Raw genomic sequence first — 20,604 nt, forward strand, 5'->3', positions numbered from 1 at the left:
ATTCACAAACTCGTCATGAACACATCTGAGGCATTAACTGGTTGAAGACTCTTCGTACGTAGAGAACATGTGTTGTGTCCTTGACTTTTGGTGATATTTCTGTGGAGCAGACATTAGTATTTCATTTCACGCGCATTTTTATTTCTTATCCTTTCTTCTGCTCATTTTTCATTTCCTGTCTTTTCTTGATCAATTAGGACAATCATAACACTTCTTTTGTAATCTTCAAACAATCAATGGGAATTGAGCTCGAATAGTGGTCTATGAACTAAGTCTATCTCTAGGGGTGGCTCAGCTTTCATATCTTGAGTAGGCTACAAGACCTAAGTTTCTATCTCCCCACTAGAAGTCACCTCTAGGCTAGCAAATCAAAACATAGACTAGTGTACAAGGAATCATCCAGAAAAAAATTGAGTTCCATGAACTCTGATTTGATATTAAAGCTCAAAAGGACGATAATAGCTCAAGAATATCTCACAAGGTGTCATAGTCTCCACGGGTGTTCTCTCGATGCTCACAAGGAACCCTAAATGCAATGAATCACGTAACTGTGTTTATTTATCCTCGTGAGATGCATGTAGATACAGGAAATTATATAGCCAAATTAACACGAATGTACTACTAATCAATTATTCATGGAGTCATAAAATCGTATAAAGAGAAACTACGCATAAATGACTCAAGTGTGTAGTTCTTAGGTTATATGCAAGTATGTGAAGGGTACGAGTCAATGTTAAAAAATGGGATAATGCAGTGTAAATCTTCAATGCTCCTCTTTCTTTCTCTCTTTCTTTTTGATTTTTGAATTTTTTTTTTTGTTTTTTTGTTTTTTTGTTTTTTTTTCTTAATTTTTGTATATAACACCATTTTCCCAAGGCAAACCACATATGTTTAAAGCACGCAAACCACAGGGTATATTCTCTTCCACCCCCCAACTAGAATGTAGCATTGTCCCCAATGATGCAGGAGAATTGAAAGAATTTACCCAAGAGAGTATTTAAACGTAAAGCAAAACAATTCTAAAAATATAAACGAGAAAAAGAAAAAGTACCTGAACCGCTTTGAAAAGAATATAACGCTAGAGAATAAGAAATAACAACTACAGAACAAAGGATAACAATGAGAAAAATAAAAATATAAATGAGAAAAAAAACACAAAAAGGGAAAAGAAAAGAAAAGAAAATGAACTATACTAAGTGGGATCAAGCAAATGTAGAGTAGATTCCTCAGGTGCAAAGTTAGAAATAAAAGGCTTGAGCCTTTGACCATTAACCTTAAAAACATTACCATTTTGAGGATTCAGAATCTCTACAGCACCATGAGGAAATACATTCTTCACCATAAAAGGTCCACTCCACCGAGACCTTAACTTACCAGGAAACAAGTGTAGGCGAGAGTTGTACAATAGCACCTGTTGGTCGGGCTCAAAAGTCTTACGCTGAATGTGTTTATCATGAAAGTTCTTCATTCTCTCCTTGGACAATTTTGAATTATTGTAGGCATCCATCCTCAGCTCGTCCAATTCAGATAACTGCAATTTTCTCACGCAACCAGCATCATCAATGTTAAAATTGCATTGTTTAATTGCCCAATACGCCTTATGTTCCAACTCTACAGGCAAATGGCAAGCCTTACCATACACTAATATATATGGAGACATGCCTAAAATGGTTTTAAAAGCTGTTCTATAAGCCCACAAGCTATCAGACAATCTCAAAGACCAATCCTTCTTATTTGGGTTAACAGTTTTCTCAAGGATGTGTTTAATTTCCCTATTTGCTAATTCAGCTTGCCCGTTGGTTTGAGGATGGTAGGCAGTAGAGATTTTGTGATGGATACCATACTTCTTCAATAAGGCTGAAACATGTTTGTTGCAAAAGTGCGTGCCTTGATCACTAATTATGGCTTTAGGCATGCCAAACCTTGCAAAAATGTTTTCTTTCAAAAATTTTACAACCACTTGATGGTCATTAGTTCTGCAAGGGACTGCCTCAACCCACTTGGAAACATAATCAACGGCAAGCAAAATGTATAAATAGCCAAAAGAAGAAGGAAATGGTCCCATGAAATCTATACCCCAACAATCAAAAATTTCAATCACTAGTATAGGTTGTAAAGGCATCATGTTTCTCCTAGTGATCCCCCCTAATTTTTGACAAGGTTCACAAGCTTTACAGAAACTCAAAGCATCCTTAAACATATTTGGCCAATAAAACCCACTTTGAAGAACTTTAGCCATTGTTTTGTGGGCGGAAAAATGCCCACCACAAGCCTCTGTGTGGCAAAAATTTAAAATACTAGAAATTTCATTGTTAGGCACACACTTTCTAATGATCTGATCTGAACAATATTTAAAAAGATAAGGATCATCGTAAAAGAAATTCTTAGCTTCAGTCTTCAACCTTCTTATGTCTTGAGCATTCCAACGAGGTGGCGTTTTCTTTGCAACTAAGAAATTTACAATATCAGCATACCATGGTAAATATTCAACGGAAAATAATTGTTCACTAGGAAATTTATCAGAAATTAAAAAAAACTTCTCAGAAACTTCTGGTTGAAGCCGAGAAAGGTGATCTGCCACCATGTTCTCCACTCCTTTTTTATCTTTTATTGTGAGATCAAATTCTTGAAGTAGAAGTATCCACCTAACCAGTCTTGGCTTAGTGTCTTTTTTGACAGTAGAAATTTCAAAGCTGCATGGTCAGTGAATATTATGACAGGAGAACCCAGAAGATAAGATCTAAACTTATCCAATGCAAATACTATAGCTAGTAGTTCTTTTTCTGTGGTGGAATAGTTCTTTTGTGCCGCATTTAAAGTTTTATTAGCATAGTATATAACATATGGCAGTTTATCTCTTCGTTGTCCAAGAACAGCCCCCACAGCGAAGTCACTTGCATCACACATTAATTCAAAAGGAAGTGACCAGTCAGGAGATCGAATGATAGGTGCAGTGGTGAGACATGTTTTCAATTCATCGAAACCATTTTGACACTCTTGGGTCCATTCAAATTTAACATCATGCATCAAAAGTTTGCAAAGAGGTTTAGAAATAAAGCTAAAATTCTTTATGAATCTTCTATAAAAACCGGCATGCCCTAAAAATGATCTAACATCTTTCACATTTTTAGGTGCAGGCAAATTTGAAATCAAGTCTATTTTAGCTTTATCCACCTCTATGCCTCGAGAGGATAAAATATGCCCCAAAACTATTCCTTGTTGGACCATAAAGTGACATTTTTCCCAATTTAACAACAATTGCTTTTCTTCGCATATTTTCAAAACAACCTTCAAATTAGACAAACATGCATCAAATGTTTTTCCAAAAACTGAAAAATCATCCATGAATACTTCTACACTGTCCTCAATCAAGTTGCTAAAAATACTTAACATGCATCTTTGAAAAGTAGCCGGGGCATTGCATAGCCCAAATGGCATTCTCCTAAAGGCAAAAGTTCCAAAGGGACAAGTGAAGGTAGTCTTCGCTTGGTCCTCTGGAGCTATTTCTATTTGATAATAACCAGAGAATCCATCTAAAAAACAGTAATATTCATGCCCTGCCACTTTTTCTAAAACCTGATCAAGGAAAGGCAAAGGAAAATGATCCTTCCTAGAGGCAGCATTCAATTTTCTATAATCTACACACATCCTCCAACCTGTGGTCTCTCTAGTAGGCACCAATTCTCCCTTATCATTTTCTACAACGGTTATACCAGATTTTTTTGGGACAACTTGTATTGGACTAACCCATTTACTGTCAGCAATTGGATATATGATGCCTATGTCTAACAATTTCAAAACTTCATTTTTTACCACTTCTTTCATTGTGGGGTTTAGTCTCCTTTGCATCTCTCTAGAGGGTTTCGAATCCTCTTCCAAATATATCCTATGTGTACAAATGAGAGGACTTATACCTTTAATGTCGGCAATAGACCAACCAATGGCTGATTTGTGTTGTGTCAAAATTCTCAACAACTTACTTTCTTGGTCAGGCGTCAACAATGCAGAAATCACCACTGGGAATGAGTTCTCTGGTCCAAGGTAGGCATATTTTAGTTCCGACGGTAGTGGCTTCAATTCTAACACTGGTGCCTTCTCATCGGATGGTTGTGCGGGGGTTTGTATTGCCGGTAATGGTTCAAATTTAAGCTTCCATTGCATCTCAGTTGAGTCACCTACAACACAAAGCGAAGAAAAATGATCAGTGGACTCAGTTAAATCAAGGGAATCTTCTAATTCCTCCCACTGCTCATCACAATCATAGTTTAACCAAGGAGTGTCTACAATTAAAGATTCCAATGAATTGACTTCTTGGATTTCTTCATGTTCTTGAGGTTGCCTGCACAAATTGAAGATATTTAGTTCTAAAGTCATATTTCCAAAACTCAATTTTAAAACACCACTCCTACAATTGATTATGGCATTAGAAGTTGCTAAAAATGGTCTTCCCAAAATCACAGGTGGTGAAGAATTTGCGTGGGATGACACTTTCATATCCAAGACCACAAAATCCACAGGGTAGTAAAATTTATCCACTTGGACCAAGACGTCCTCAATGATACCCTTAGGAATTTTTATGGATCTATCAGCAAGCTGCAAGATAATGGATGTGGTTTTCAATTCCCCTAGCCCCAATTGTTCATACACACTATAAGGTAGCAAATTAACCCCTGCACCTAAGTCTAGCAAAGCCTGCCCTATCTTAGAGTTTCCGATGACACATGAAATAGTAGGTGACCCAGGATCCTTGTACTTAGGTGGTGTGTGATTTTGAATAATACCACTAACTTGCTCAGTGAGGAAAGCCTTTTTCTGCACATTCAGTTTTCCTTTTACAGTGCATAAATCCTTTAGAAATTTAGCATAAGCAAGAATTTGTTTTATAGCATCTAGAAGTGGAATGTTAATCCTAACTTGCTTAAAAATTTCCAAGATTTCAGCATGCTGTTTATCCTTGTGCAAAGAAACCAAACGTTGTGGAAACGGTGCAGGTGTGGAACATGCATTATTATGTGAATTTAAAGTACTCGACTCACCACTATCAAGAAGAGGATTAGCATTTTTACCTGAACTCCCTGCACTATGGGCAGGGTCACCCAAAACCTTACCATTCCTCAAAGTTGTAATAGCTTTCACTGATTTCATGTTGCTCCCTTCACCTGAATGCTGAGATGATCGATTGTGCCCTTGTGGATTAGGCTGGGGTTGAGCTGGAAACTTTCCTTTCTCCTGGTTACTCAAAGTGGTGGTTACTTTAGTGAGAGTCCCTCTGATGTCATTGATAGCCTGGGAGTTTTGGTTGTTGATCGTGCTCTGACTCTGCATAAACTGTTGCAAGCTAACAGTTAGCTGTTGTATGGAGTCTTCCACTCCTCTTCTTTGCATTTGGGGTGGCTGATTTGGAAAATGAGGTGGCCCCAAGCCTTGGCTAGCGGCTGCATAAGGATTATATTGACTTGGTCCCTGCGTAGATGGCCCCACTTGGTCATTTTTCCAACTGAGATTTGGATGATTTCTCCAACCTGCATTACATGTATTAGAATAAGGTCCACAAGAATTCTTAGAGACCATATGCACTGGGTTAGATTGATCAAGCAAAACTTCCTTAAAAGAAGGAATAGTTGGACATGCATCAGTCACATGCCCTGGATCCTTACATATGCTGCATTTTTCAGAAGATGATGGCAAAACGTGCATTTCATTTACCTTCTTAAGTTCAATGGACTCTAACCTTTTAGACATTAATGCAAGCCTAGCATTCAAATCATCAACTTCTTTCAATTGATACTTACCACCCCCACCAATGCATTTTTGCTTTTCAGATCTATCATACACATCAGAGACATCCCAAGATTGGGCATTTTCAGCCAAGTAATCAAAATAATCAAAAGCTTCTTCAGGCCCTTTATTGAAAAACTCGCCATTGCACATTATTTCTACAAATTGCCTCATCTTTGGTTGCAATCCCTCATAGTAAAAACTGATGACCCTCCAATTTTCATACCCATGGTGAGGACATGCATTTAAGAGATCTTTGAAACGTTCCCAACACTGATAAAATGTCTCCACATCCTTTTGGCAAAAATTCATGATTTGTCTTTTCAAAGCATTAGTTCTTTGCATGGGAAAAAATTTCTTTAAAAATTCTGTTTGCATTTCTTGCCAAGTCCCAATGGATCTTGGTCTTAAGGAATTCAACCAGGTTTTTGCTTTGTCTTTTAAAGAAAATGGGAACAATTTCAATCTTATTACCTCCTCAGTGCATGTTCTATCCATGAATGTGGAACAAACTTCTTCAAACTCTTTAATATGCAAATATGGGTTTTCAGATTCAATGCCATGAAAATGAGGTAACAATGGAATCATCCCAGGTTTAAAATTAAAAGCATTTGCATTCAAAGGTAGAATAATGTAAGATGGGGTACTGGTCCTAACAGGTTGCAAATATTCTCTGAGTGTCCTATTAGGGTTCTCCATATCATGAGGTTCATTCTCAGCCATGATGCTATGTGTATCAAATGGTGATTCAAGTGATTCAAGTGAAACGGGTTCACTTGATGATGAGATGGATGAGTTTGTCCTGACTAGTCTAAATGTATTATCTCTAGCCCAACTAGTCATACAAACGCAATATAAACGCAATAAAAGCAAACAGGTCAAGGGAGAGGAAGTAGATATCACCCAGGCTGTGAAGACGTTCACAGCTCTAAAACACCTCTCTGAAATCTGAGAAACACTTTGATGACACCAATTAATCCCCGGCAACGGCGCCAAAAACTTGACTCATTCTGAGTTATGCTTCCAAGTGCAGAAGTGTCAAGTTGTATCAAAGATGAGTCCAGGATCGTATTCCATAGGGACCACTGAGTATCAAAGTATTTGTGAAAGTTTAGTGAAATCCTGTTGCTGTAAAATATGAGTTGAAAATCTTTTTGGTCTTTTATGATTTTGAAAACAGTAAACAAAGAGGAAGAAGCTTGAGTAAACTATCAAAATGAAACTGAAATTTTATCAATTCTCCAAAAATGTAAACCTACTAACGCAATCAAATTAAATAGATTAATTGAAACAATTTACCAAATACGCGGGTTACGGGTCAAAGTCTGCTTGCTTCCATCGTTTACTAATTCCCTAGGCCTTACTCCTTTTCTTGTTAATCCAATCAAGGCATTAATAAGATGAAATTTTATTACTAAACTCGAGTAAATTTGCCACATCCAAACGGAAGAAAATATAAACTCTCATTAAGCATCAACCGAATGTCGTGTAAATTAGTTGATGAAAATCCTAGATTAAATCAAGGTTTTGATGTGCCTAACGTCAACAACAAAACAAGAAGCAAGAGCCAGCGATTTATCAACGATGCCTTAAATTTTCGGTTTCAACCAAATAAAAGGTTAGCAATAATATTTTAGGGAAACTAATAAACCATGGAACGCAAACGACCTCGACCCACAACTCGAGTTACCGAACTTAGCCACTCATGCTTGCAATAAAAAAAACAAGTATGGAAATCCTACGATTAATCAAGCAAATATCAAAACACACGTTAACTAAAGACAATAACTTTGAACACGAAATTAAAACACGCACCAATAAAAACTCAATCAAACACATATGTAGACAATAAAAACCGAACCTTTAACAAAAATTACGAATAAAGATAATTAAATTAAAACGAATAAAACTTATTGCTAAAATTACTTGAGAATTCAAATACTTAATTAAAATAAAATGCAACTAAAACAGTTTTAAAAAAATCCAATCTTTCAATTAATAACTAAAACAATAAAAATAAACAATCTTAATAAAAAGAAAAAGAACAAGGAAAAGAAAAGAAAAGAGAGAAGAGAGTAGCTGCAGCAGCAGCCTCTGCTGCTGGCCGTGAAGGTTGCTGCTGTGTCACGGAGCTGATCTGGTATGGCTGGGGTTGTTCTCTGCTAAGACAGGGGTGCCTGTGATGCTGTGTTCGGCCATGGTTGCTGAAGTAAACCTGCCGTGGAGTAGATGATGGCAGCTGTGGTGGCTTGGTTGCTGCTGGTATTCACGGAAGCTGGCAAGTTGGCCTCGGGTGAAGAATTGCTGCCGTGGAGTACATGCTTCGGACAGCAAGGAGAAGGGTAGTTGGCAGCAGGCTGGGCGGCTGAAGAGGCTTTAATACCAGGGCCAAATTTGCCAACCCGACCCGGCCATGCATGGCCGGGTCACATCAAACTCCCTTTCATATATATATATATTTTATTTTTTTCATTTTATTTGCTATCTGTTCATCGCAAATTTTTCTCTTCTGGGGCCCGTATCTCATAAAACTCAAAACATGAAAGTTGTGGATGATCCTTTCTTCTTTCTCCAGAAATTTGAATCGTCTCAATCGGAGCTCGGATGGAAAAGTTATGCATGAAATACGAACAGGTGTCGGTTTTGTTTCCCGGGATTTTTCCTGCGACAAAAAATTACCAAAAATTCATAAATTGTGCAATGAAACTCAAGAATACTAAATTCGACACTTTATTAAAATATTAGACTTAATTGGACATTTTAATTAAAAATATAAGCCGTAAAGCCCGGGTTAACACGCCCAATTACGCAGTTTTGACCCGTAATCATGTAACTTCAGACGTCTGAACAATAACTTCAGACGACTAAAGATTAAATTTAGTCATCTGAAGATTTTTTTTCTGAATTTTCTAAAGAGGCAGAACCTCCTCAGACGACTGAACCCGAAAGTTCAGTCATCTGAACACTGTTAACGGGCATATTTTTCAAAAGTTTTTAAATTCAAACTTATATTTCTTGGGCTCCAAACTTTCGAAAAACTTGGGAAATTATCTAAGGAAACTTTACAACAAGGAAACAAGTTTGAAAGCCTATAAATACATGGTTTTGCAAACCAAAACATACCATGAATTGAAAAATCTGTTTTAGAAGCTGAAAGCACTCTTGCTCTTCCAAAGCTCTCTTGTTCACTTATTGCGAATCTCTTTTGCTGAGATATTCTGAAGTGCTAATCTTTCCTTCTCCGAATTCCTATAGCTAATCCTCATCTAAGAAGGATATTGGTGAATTCTACACTTAAGCTTCATTCTATTTCATATTGATATTTTACATTAAAGTATATAGTGCTGAACTTGTACTAACTTGATCTTTGTGAGAGTATATTTGTACGCATATTATATCTTGTTTCTCGTAGTTCTTTGAAATTCCAAGGATTTTTTGGATCATTGGCTAAGCAGGGGGATATTGCTTAGAGAGGCGGGCTCTAGCCTAAAGGAGTGACCGAATGAGGGGACATCGTTTGGAGAGGCGGGCTCTGACCTAGTGAAGGAGTGTTTGAGCATGGGGTATCGCTTGTAAAGGTTTTGTTCCACCCATCAATGGATTAGGTTTAGTGAATCCTTTGGTGGTTTGCCAAAGGCGAGGACATAGGCTGGGTATAAGCCGAACCTCGTAAAAATCTCCGTCATACTCTCTCTTTCCCTATTCTTTATTTTCAGTACATATTTAAATTGTGTGGATGGTTTAAATTTGAAAATCATATAAACTATGTATATTTGGAAATCAAGTAAACCTTAGAGTTTGATTTTGATTTGGGTTGCAGAAACCGAAAGGGAGTACGTTAGTTGAACCATTCTTTGCGGAAACCATACGGGAGTACGTTACTTGGCTAAACATCCCAAGGATAAATTAACTTAAGAGTTTATTTGAATTTTGAAGTTTGGGAAGAGTAGTTGGATTTTATATTGAACATCATATTGAAGAAGAAATTTCATATATACAAGGCTTTGTTCAAAACTCACATTCACCACAGGGCTGAAAACATCAAAAGCTGAAAGTTACATATATTATATTGATTGTGATTGGATGGTATAAAGATTTGTTTTATATTCCAAGAGTACTAAATCTTGAATGATTTCATCAATCTAATAGTGTTGCAGTGAACTTATATTTGGCAATCAAATTTGTTGGTGGTTTGAGCATTGTGGTTGATTGACTTGACTAGTTTAATTATTTGTGTGATTGAAGATTGAATGTTTTATTAGTTGTCTAGTTGATTGTTTAAAAGAAACCAAGTTCTTGTTTGATTGAAAAAATAAATAAAACAAGTTAAAAATTGGTTAAATATTAAAAGAAGTTAAGGACTTTAAAAAGAATTAAGAAGAAAGTTTTAAAAGCCAATTCGCCCCCCCCCCCCCTCCTCTCGGGAAGCTATTCCTAATTTCACCACCTAATTGCTTAGCCACCCTTTTTCTCTCATTCTTCAAAAATGATTTCTACTTAGATAACTTTGCTAGAAATTTATTCATTTTCAATAAAGTCTTATCTAGTATTTCATACAAAGGCATGCTTTCATTTGTCAATTTATCACATGATTCATCAAAAGATATATCATAGTTATTATATGAATCATTGCATGCTTGTTCAATAGGACTATCACATAGAGTATCAGATGATTCAACATATGATATATTGCAATAATTTTCAAGAGAATCATCGCATAAATTATTAACAGTATTGTCAATAGATGATTCAGCATATGACACAACATAGCATTGAACACAAGAATCATCAATCGAGTTAGAGTGAGAATCATATACCTCATCGCTGATCACTAGCTCATGATTTACCTCCTTTTCTTGGGTCTCTCCATATCTCTTATTCAGCTCAACCTCTATCTCCCTTGCATTTGTACATACCATAATCTCAAGCAAAATATTAGTCTCTAAAGCACAATATAGCATGTCCATAGCATGTGAGTTCGCATGCAACAAATTAATATCATTTTCTACTAGAACACAAATTCGCTTATCAATCACCTGCCAGACCCTCCAATTCATAGATTTTACAAATATGCACATTCTGATTTTCTAGGTGGTGTAATCAACACCACAAAATAATGGAGGACTGGAAGGTGACTGTCCCACTCCAAAGAGGGATACACCAAATTGAGCCATTGCGATTTTTTGCGAAAATGTTTAAGTCTAGTGCAATGAGGCTTTGATACCAATTGTTAGCTTTGGTGTATTCCTAAGAGGTAGGTGAATTGGGTATTCAAAAATTTGTCCCAAGGTCAATTGGTTTAGCAGCAGTATTACTCAACTTAGGGTCTGTCTATGCAATTATAAACTCAATCATTCACAATAGTAAAATAAAAACATTCATGTGCTGGAATTTAAAATACAAAAATTAAAAGCACACACAAGAAATGTTATCAGGGTTTGGTCAACTGTGCCCACGTCCTCACCTTGGCTACACTAGCACAAGGATTCCACTAATGATCACTTAACAGGTGGAGCGGCACTAGTTACAACTAGGTCAATTCAAGGGACTAACCTCAACCAACATGCCTTACCAGGATGGCGCACCTAACTTCCCTAACCAAGTCTAAGCCAGTTCGGGACTATTCTACAGGGCTAGTTTCCCTCTTCAAGTCCACATCTGGAATAGAACATATATGAATTTATGTACACAGAAATGTACTTCTCAACTAAGCAAGTATGTACGACAATACACATAGTATACTCAATCAATCACACATCAACAATATAGGAAATGTAAGCTCAGTGATGCGATTTTGTGCAAGCAACACTCAACAAGGTATTGTCACTAATATGATTAAGAGTGTTCTAATCAAGCTATTTCTTTAAAACAATATATATCAAATCTCAATAATAAATTAGGGTTTCAAAGATACTGCAAATATTCAAACAACTCAAAATATTTTCTTCAAGGAAGTAGGCTCAAGAGTTGTTTGAAAAACAAAATAATAGCTTGTTAAAAATATTTTGCACAACAAAATCAAGCTATAGGAATCTTTGCAATGACAATACAAAGATTCTTAAGCTAATGAGTTATTCCCAACACTAGATTTATCAAACAAAAATCTGTGGGAAAACTCTTGCTTGACTCCCCAAAAAACAATAACAATCAATCAAGAAAAATAATGGGAGTATAAGCAACCTCTAGTAAGCTCTAGCCGGCTCAATAAGCTCTCCCAATGCTAAGATGTATCAAGAGAATAAGTATTTGAGAGTATTTTGGGCAATATGAGTTTTTGAAAAAGAGAGGATTTTGCATTAATGATATTTGCTAATTAATTACTAATCCTCACAAATGAGCCTATATGTATAGGTAAGGTAAAAAATTTAACCGTTTGGGACCTTCATGGTATTATTAGAAAATTTCTAAAATGCTTAGGAAGTATTAACTCAAATCAACCCGTGTTTACCTCAATTAAAATAATTTTAACCCGACAAGGTTTGAGTGGCTTAACTGAGGTTCGGTCGCCCGACCTGACTCTTTTTTAAAAAACCTTAAAAACAGTTTGGCCGCCTGAGTGTAGGTTCGGTAGTCCAAACAAAAGTCAGAACCATTTGTTCATAGGTTTGGGTGCCGCGTCAGTGGGTCAGTAGCTTGAACACAGAGGTTCGGTCGCCCGAACTAGTTTTTGAACTAAAATCCTCGGTAGCTCAAGTTGGTAAGGGGTCCCTTTCAGAGGGTTCGGGCACTCGAGAAAGATATGCATAAAATGGTTCGGTCACCCGAGAGCTTGGTCAACTGTTTACTTTTCAACAGTTCAGGTGCCCGAGGAGTTTTGAACTCCTAGGGTTCGGTCGCCCGAGCTCTCGCAAACTTCTGTATAATATTCAATTTAATTCAATTTTAACACTCTTGAATTCTGTATGATATATGTGCATGAGTGTTGGGACCTAGAATCATTCTAGGGTCTTTGAGAACACCGAAAAAATTCAGCGTAGGTCGATCGAAGGGTGCCCAAATCTACGGTCATGTTGAGCTTACAATTACCTACATGCATGACATGTAGAGATTATTACAGACTAATATAAATTATTATAAACCAATATAAAAATGAATGCAAAAACAATTAAAAATAGGTCTTCATTCCTTTTGCTTCTCCAAACGCCATCATACGGTGTGAACATTGAGTTCCTTATGGCATCAATTGTATCTTTACCATCCATGTGTGCAAAGAATTAACCTTGTTAATAGGCTCAGTGCACAGGTAAGATACATATGCTTTGTCAGCATCAAAAACATAGATCAGACTCAAAAAGTTAACAATATGCCAGCAAATAAAAGCTGAGCATCAGAGACCGGTGGGAACATTGCAGCCACTTCACACCCTCGAATGGTAGTGGGACCATATTTCGATGGATTTAGTTACAAGATTACCATTGGCGTTGCATGGAAAGGTCACCATTTGGGTAGTCATTCTCTGCTTGACGAAGACTGTCCACTTTCTTCCCATCAAAGTCAACTGCTCGATGAGTAGACTGGCCGAGTTATACATTCAGGAGATAGTTAGACTTCATGGCGTGCCACTGTCCATAATATTGGATTGAGACCCACGGTTCATATCTCATTTTTTGAGGAGTTTGCAAGGAGCCATGAGTTCTCAGTTGACGTTCAATACAACATTTCATCCTCAAACCGATGGACACATGGAGAGGACCATTTAGATACTGGACGATATGCTGTGAGCTTGTGTGCTGGACTTTGGAGGTAGTTCGATAGAGTTTTTGCCATTGGTTTAATTTGCATATAGTAATAGCTATAAGACTAGCATTGGGATGGCACCATATGAGGCATTATATCATAGGAGGTGACGATCTCTATATAGTGGGATGAATTTGGTGAAAAAAATATTTTTGGGCCCAGAGTTAGTCCAATGAACTTATGATAAAATCAAACTTATCAAAGATAGAATCAGGGCAGCTCAAAGTCGGCAAAAAAGTTATGCAGATACTCGCCGGTGAAAGTTGGAGTTTGATACAGGGGACCATGTCTTTTTGAAAGTTGCACCGATAAAGGGAATTATAAGATTTAGGAAGAAGGGTAAGTTGAGCTCTAGGTTTATTGGACAGTTTGAGATATTGGAAAAAGTGGGTCCAGTTGCCTATAGGTTGGCGTTACCGTTAGTGCTGTTAAGAATTCATGACGTATTTGATGCATCCATGTTAAGAAAATACGTCCCAAATCCCTTCCATGTGATTAGTTATGAGGCACTGGAGCTTAAGGATACTTTTTCATATGAAGAAGTGCCAGTGCAAATTTTAGATCGAAAGGATCAAGTGCTACGCACAAAAAGGATTCCATTGGTAAAAGTGTTATGGCATAACCACACAATTGAAGATGTTTTATGGGAATTGGAAGATAAGAAGCGCTAGAGGTATCCACACTTGTTCAGTGGAGCTCAACGTTGAGCTAGTAAGAGTAAAAGTAAATGACAATGTATGCTTACTGACTTGTATAGTGTAGGATAATTAGTGTTTTTGGTTTTGATTATGAATGGTTTTAGGAGATTTTTCTGTTTATGTGAATGATTGTAATCTCTTAGAATCCTCCCTTGTAACCACGGTATTCCTCCACCATAAGTGATGGTTATTAATAAATTTAGGGCGGAACCGCTATGTGGGTGGCCGCTGGCTTTTCCTAGAGCCGGATAAACATTTTAGTGATTATTAGACGAGATTGTGATAAGTGTGAGATTATATTTAAAAAATTTCTAAGACAAAATTTTTATGAGGAGAGGAGAATGTAGTGATTCAAAAAAATTAATTAATTAATTATAATTAATTAAATGATATAATATAATATATTAATATATTAATATAATATAATATATTATTATAATATAATATAATATTATAATATTAAAGTATATAAACCTTCCCGAAGCCAAACCCCTCTAGCTTCAGGAAGGAAATTTTCCTTAAGGAGCCCCCCCATTCTCTATCTCTCTCTCTCTCTCTCTCTCTCTCTCTCTCTCTCTCTCTCTCTCTCTCTCTCTCTCTCTCTCTCTCTCTCCTTAATTTCTTCCTCGATTCTCAGCCAATTGAAGAATAGAAAATACCATAGGGTTCCATTCTCGGTCGTCAACATTTTAATCGAAGTGGATTCGTGATTAATGCGTCATAGGCACCACTCTTGGGATAAAGTAAACTCTCTCTCTCTCTCTCTCTCTCTCCTCAATTTTTCCTCAAATCTTCAGTGAAATCAATGATCAGATACCACCACGGGGTCCTAGCTTTGATTTTCATTATTTAAATAGAAGTAAATTTTTAATTTGGGTTTTCTAGGCACCACTCCAAGGCTAGGGAAGGATAATGAAATTATATCCGTTAATTATTTTTAAAGTTTAATTAATTATTGGGAGTGTTTGGGCTTAGGAAACATTAAAATAATTGTAATTCTGGGGTTGAATTGATTGAACTGGAGAAATGTGATTTCAGGGATTTGAGCTCCAAAACGCCGCAAGCTTGGGTTTTAGGCTCTATGCGGGAATTCTCTCAGTAAGCAAGTAAGGGGAAGAAATTATAACAAATATTTTATGTTGACCTTATAGGTCATATCTCGTTTTGATAATGACAAATATCTTTGTATCTCACCTACGCCTTGAGTTTGTGTGCAGGATTAGTCTTACATCATATGGTGCCACATGGTGACTCAAAGGAAATGAAGACCTAATTGCTTTCATTTGTATTTAATATTTTAATCACTTTGGGTCTATAATATATTATGGTTCGTAATAATGCATCTGCATGCATGATAGTGTTTAATGCTCAAAAGGTCGCCATAGACTGACCATAGGTAACCAAACTTGACTTTTTTTTTTTGCCTTAATTTAAAAGCCAAGGTCGTTGACTGACTCTTGGTCCCCAAGAACCTCATGACAAATCCCCTATAACTCAAGAGTTATAAGTATATGAATAAGGGTGACTACTAATCAAAATTAAGACCTAAAATGAACTTTGAAAGGGCTCCAATCGACCAAACCAAGCTAGTTATACTAAGCTAGGTTGACTGAACCACTTTTGGTTGAAAAGGCTTAGCCTCGGTTGACCAAACTGTGGTAGTATAAAATGCCATGATCGACCGAACGGTTAAAAAACTCAACGCTTTGACTTTGCAGGATCGACCGTTCATCTTTTGAACATAGTTTCCTCGGTCGAGCGAATCACCACATGTCCGACACCCCAACTGTTCGGCTGACCAAATGTGGTGTAGTTCATTTTGGCCACAGTCGACCAAACATGTTGAGTAGCTGACCAAACTTGTTATGGTCGACCAAACCCATGAAAGGGTTCAAAATCACCCAATGACGATCGACCATATTCTCAGTTCAAAATCTCCACAGTAGACCAAACTTGACAATATGGTTAACCGAACCATGAATACGGTCTATCAAAACTCTCGGGTTACCATATTTTTAACCGCGATAACTCGCTCTAAACAAGGGTTAATTGATGATTAAACTTTTCAGAAATTCTCTCCGTGTCCCTAACGGTCTAAAATTAAGGGAATTCTATGTATACCCCTCATTTGTCTAGATTAGGACATGATTAGCAACATAATTAGACAAAAATTCTCTCTGATTTTTCATCAGCCTACATTGCACATTTTTCATATCTTCAAGCCTATACTTCATACTCTCATATATTTTTGCTTGAAAAATCTTTTCAAAACTAGAGAGTATTATTTGCTTACTCCTTTCTTGCAAACAAATTGCAAGTTAGAGGGAGTTTGATTTTCACTTGTTGTATGCCTACATAGATTTATTCTTGAAGCTCACTACTCTCATTTTTGTGTATTGATTAATATTTTTCTTAGAGATTAAAGCTACGGTTCTTTCTCATTATATTTGATTGATAAATATCTTTTTGAGAAGAACTCTTATTAGCTTCTAAGTCTCGACATCTTCATTGCCAAATTTGAAAGCTTGCTTGCATTTTCGATAAAATACTTTTGAGCAAGCTTGAACCCTAATCTCGTTTCTTCTTATACTTGAAAAATATTATATTGAGATTTTCTCTTTGAGATTCAAAGTTCCTTTAATATATACTGATTTTATTTGTCTTAAATTAAAGGTAATCTCTCTCACGTATACACACATATATACATTGTTATTGAGAGCTGAAATAGTGTTTTAGCAAATCTCATTTGAGCATTAGATCTTATCATCTGTGAGTGCATATATTTCAGATCGTAATATTGTACAAATCTTCTTGTGTTAGAAGCATTGAAATTGTACACGAAAATTTATATTTGATTATCTGTTGTATTCTAGACGTGACCTGAGGGGGTGTTAATCTAGCTTGTAAGGATTGGTTGTAAAGGTTGAGGTTAGCCTTGGTAATTTGACCTGGTGTTGTATACGATGCTACTCCACTCGTTAAGTGAGCTTTAGATGAATCCTTGGGCTTGTGAGCTAGAGGCGAGGACGTAGGCACTTTTTCTAAACCTCGATAACACATTTGGTGTCATCTTTATTTTATTCGCTTTACTATACTATGCATGTTTGTTTAATTTATTTGGAGCAAATTTATTACAGTTGTATTTATTGGCTTACTTCTTACACATTCTAGATTGACCATAGATTTGTGAAATACTGCTGCTGGTTAGTTAACCTAGGAAAGAAATTTTTAAATATCCAATTCACACCCCCCCCCCTTTTGGGTTTACACCAAAGTCAACATTTTTGGAAAAATTAGTTGGTTGAAATTAAGTATGTGAAATTGTGAATACTATTTATGTTTTGGAAAAACTATGATATTGATATTTTTCCTTTAAACATTATATTATGTTTATCTGTTAAAAAAATTTGTGGCTTGAGGAATATGAAATAACAATTTTATTATGAAGAATGTGGTTGATATTGAAATATGTGATAATATGAGATACCCAAATATGTTTTTATTCAAATGTGAAAATATGGGAAACCCAGTTATGTTATATATATATACATACGTGATGATATGAGATTTATATACAGATGTGCTTTTACTAAGGAATGATGAAATATGATATATAGATATGTTTTTACCGGGAAATGATGATATATGAGATATGTAGTAATGTTTCACAGAAATGATGAAATGAGAAATGCAGATATATTTATATTGAAATGATGATATGTTAAATACATATAACAATTTTATACAGAAATATTCAACAAAGAATTATACATAAATGACGAGAATTATAGAAATGATGAAATGTGAACATAGAAATGTGGAAATGAGAACCTTGATGGACCATAGAATACAGAGCACGATATCGTTTCCAATATTTGTGATTAGTGCAACCACACGTCTGGTACAGAGTGTGGCGAGACAGTTATTTAGGCATATGAAGGGTTGTGTTACCCCCTGGGATTCAAACCAGGATTGGGTAGGTCAATCATACTACAAACACGTTCCCCATTTTGATATAACCGGGTAGGCCAACCGTAGTTAGGTCCAGCCTTCGGGTTGCAAAACCCGGTCATGTGGGGTGAATACATGACGATGTGAATATTCATAGGTTGGTTTCTCATTACAAACGCGATAATATGCAACCATGAGCTATAGACACGAGGTGTATTATGTACTGGTGGATGCTCATGAGCTAGAAAATGTTTATGAAAAGTGAAATAAATAGCCATGAGTTATAGATGAGTCGTACTTTATGCTGGTGGATACTCATGGGCTAGAGAATGAATATGAATATAAGAAATGAAAGAGTGTGTATATGATGAGAGAAATGAAAGAGTATGAATATAAATATGAAAAATGAAAGTATATGTATATGATTATGAGAAATGATAGCTTATGAATATGAATACGAGAAATAATATCAACACTTATGAAACTATGTTTTATATCTATATGATTATGAGTACATATTTGTATATTTTTCTCAGATGATATAATCATTTAAATGAGTATATTGTGATATAACTAAACTCATGTGCCACACACTATCAATAGTTTATTCCATCTTACTGAGAGGTGTTTTGCTCAGAATTTAAACATTTCAGGAAACCAAAACAGACCAGCAGACAGAGCTCCGAGGTAAAGGAGACTGTAGTACCCTAGTATTCAGGGTAAGTGTATGAGTTAGGGGATGTGTTTTGTGTAATGCCTAGACTATTTTATGAATTTTTGGGGATGTATATATATATATATTGTATATTGGGCTCAGACATTGTATGTAATTCGCTGCATGGAGGGTATGTTTGGATGGACTGAATACCCTATACACCCTCTAGGGTCGGGTTATGGGTAATATATGGTATCAAAGTTAGTTGATAGATGATGATTGATTATTATTGTTTGAAAAAAAAAATGGTAGAAAAATCAGGTCATCACACCTCTCATATAGCACTGCGAGTAGGGGTGAGCAAATGGTTGGTTTGGCCAAATTCAGTTAATTAACCGAATTAACCGAAATTAACCGAAATTTTTTATTAATGAGACCTGTTAACCTAACCAACTGAATAGAAGAGCCTCACTGAACCGAGCTCGACCGAATTACCTTTTCGAGTAATTCAGTTAATTGAATTAACCGAATTAATTTGAAATAAATTAATAAAAACATAATATAATTGTAGATTTTTTACCAAATACTAATTAACATATTAACAAATTAACATATACTAATTTATATTTAAATTTTAATTAATTATTAAATCGGTTATTTCGTTTAACCGAATTAACATTCCTCTTAACTGAATTGATTAACTGATTAACTGATTAACCGAACTTCTTAAAACCATAATTGAACCAACCAATCTTGTGTTCTTAACCAAACCGAACTGACCAATTTCAGTTGGTTAATTCGGTTTATTCGGGTTTCCCCGAATTATGCTCACCCCTAACTGCAAGCACACACCATCAAGTTTCTTTGACGACCATGAGCTAGAATGGATCTCCTTAAGTCCAAATTATTTTTTTCCAAAAATTGCAAGTGAATGATTGGAAAGTTTCCAATTTAACTAAGGTGCAATTCCAATTTTTTGTCCCTTAAGTAAAGTTGGGATTGAAACATTGCTCTGGTTTTAGTTCTCAATAAATGTCCCAAAAATGAAATGTAGTCTACTAGTCTTGTCCCTTTAGAAATTATTCTTATTTTCAAAACAAAAAAAAAAAAAGAAAAAGAATAGATAGTCCAAACACCTTTTCTTTGATCCATTGACCTTGAGCTAGATAATGAGGGATGGCACATTCAAAGTTGATAACCGTAACGTAAAAATTTTAAACGTTAATTATTAAAACTAGTTGTAGGCATTCATTCTATATGTGTTCCACGACTTTTCCTAAAATTTTATATTTATTTTGAAGAGAAAATTGCAGAGAAAATGAATATGAGTTTAAGGGTGTTTAAATTTGATTAAAAAAGTAATTACAATTAATTAAGAACATTTTAGGGTAGTTATAAATGATTATAGGAATGTTTGAGACAATTTTCAGTTGTTGAATAGTTTAAAAAGTAAAACAAGAAAAAGAAAATACCCTTACTCCTGTGGGAGGTGTTTTCAAGACATCCCAAGTACAGTTGTAAGGATGAAATTTCATATGGTCATCATTAACATGCTCACTTGCAAAGCATGCATCACTTGCTTGACATTTTCCTTGAAAGAAGCAATAATGCAAAAAAAAAAAAAAAAAACTACCTTTTTAGTCCTTCAATTTTTAAATGGATATATTCAAAAATTATATATTTTCTTTCCAAGACGCATAGCTTTTTCCATATCTTTTTGACAGTTTTATAAAATTCCAACTTAGGACTCCATGGAAGTTCTAAATTTTAATGGAATGTTGTTTA

The 20,604-nt window shown here is 35.7% G+C and overlaps 1 non-coding gene and 1 pseudogene across 1 annotated transcript; one reads left to right on the plus strand and one right to left on the minus strand.

Moving 5' to 3' along the window:
- Window positions 1-1,192: 1,192 nt before the first annotated feature.
- Window positions 1,193-5,952, minus strand: LOC131162751 (uncharacterized; annotated as a pseudogene).
- A 49-nt stretch (window positions 5,953-6,001) lies between these two features.
- LOC131163218 (small nucleolar RNA R71) lies at window positions 6,002-6,109 on the plus strand. Its single transcript, XR_009138994.1, has one exon. It is a non-coding gene; the product is annotated as a small nucleolar RNA R71 (small nucleolar RNA).
- Window positions 6,110-20,604: the final 14,495 nt, after the last annotated feature.

The sequence above is a fragment of the Malania oleifera genome, chromosome 8 (assembly GCF_029873635.1).
Source record: "Malania oleifera isolate guangnan ecotype guangnan chromosome 8, ASM2987363v1, whole genome shotgun sequence".
In the NCBI taxonomy this organism is placed as follows: Eukaryota; Viridiplantae; Streptophyta; class Magnoliopsida; order Santalales; family Ximeniaceae; genus Malania; species Malania oleifera.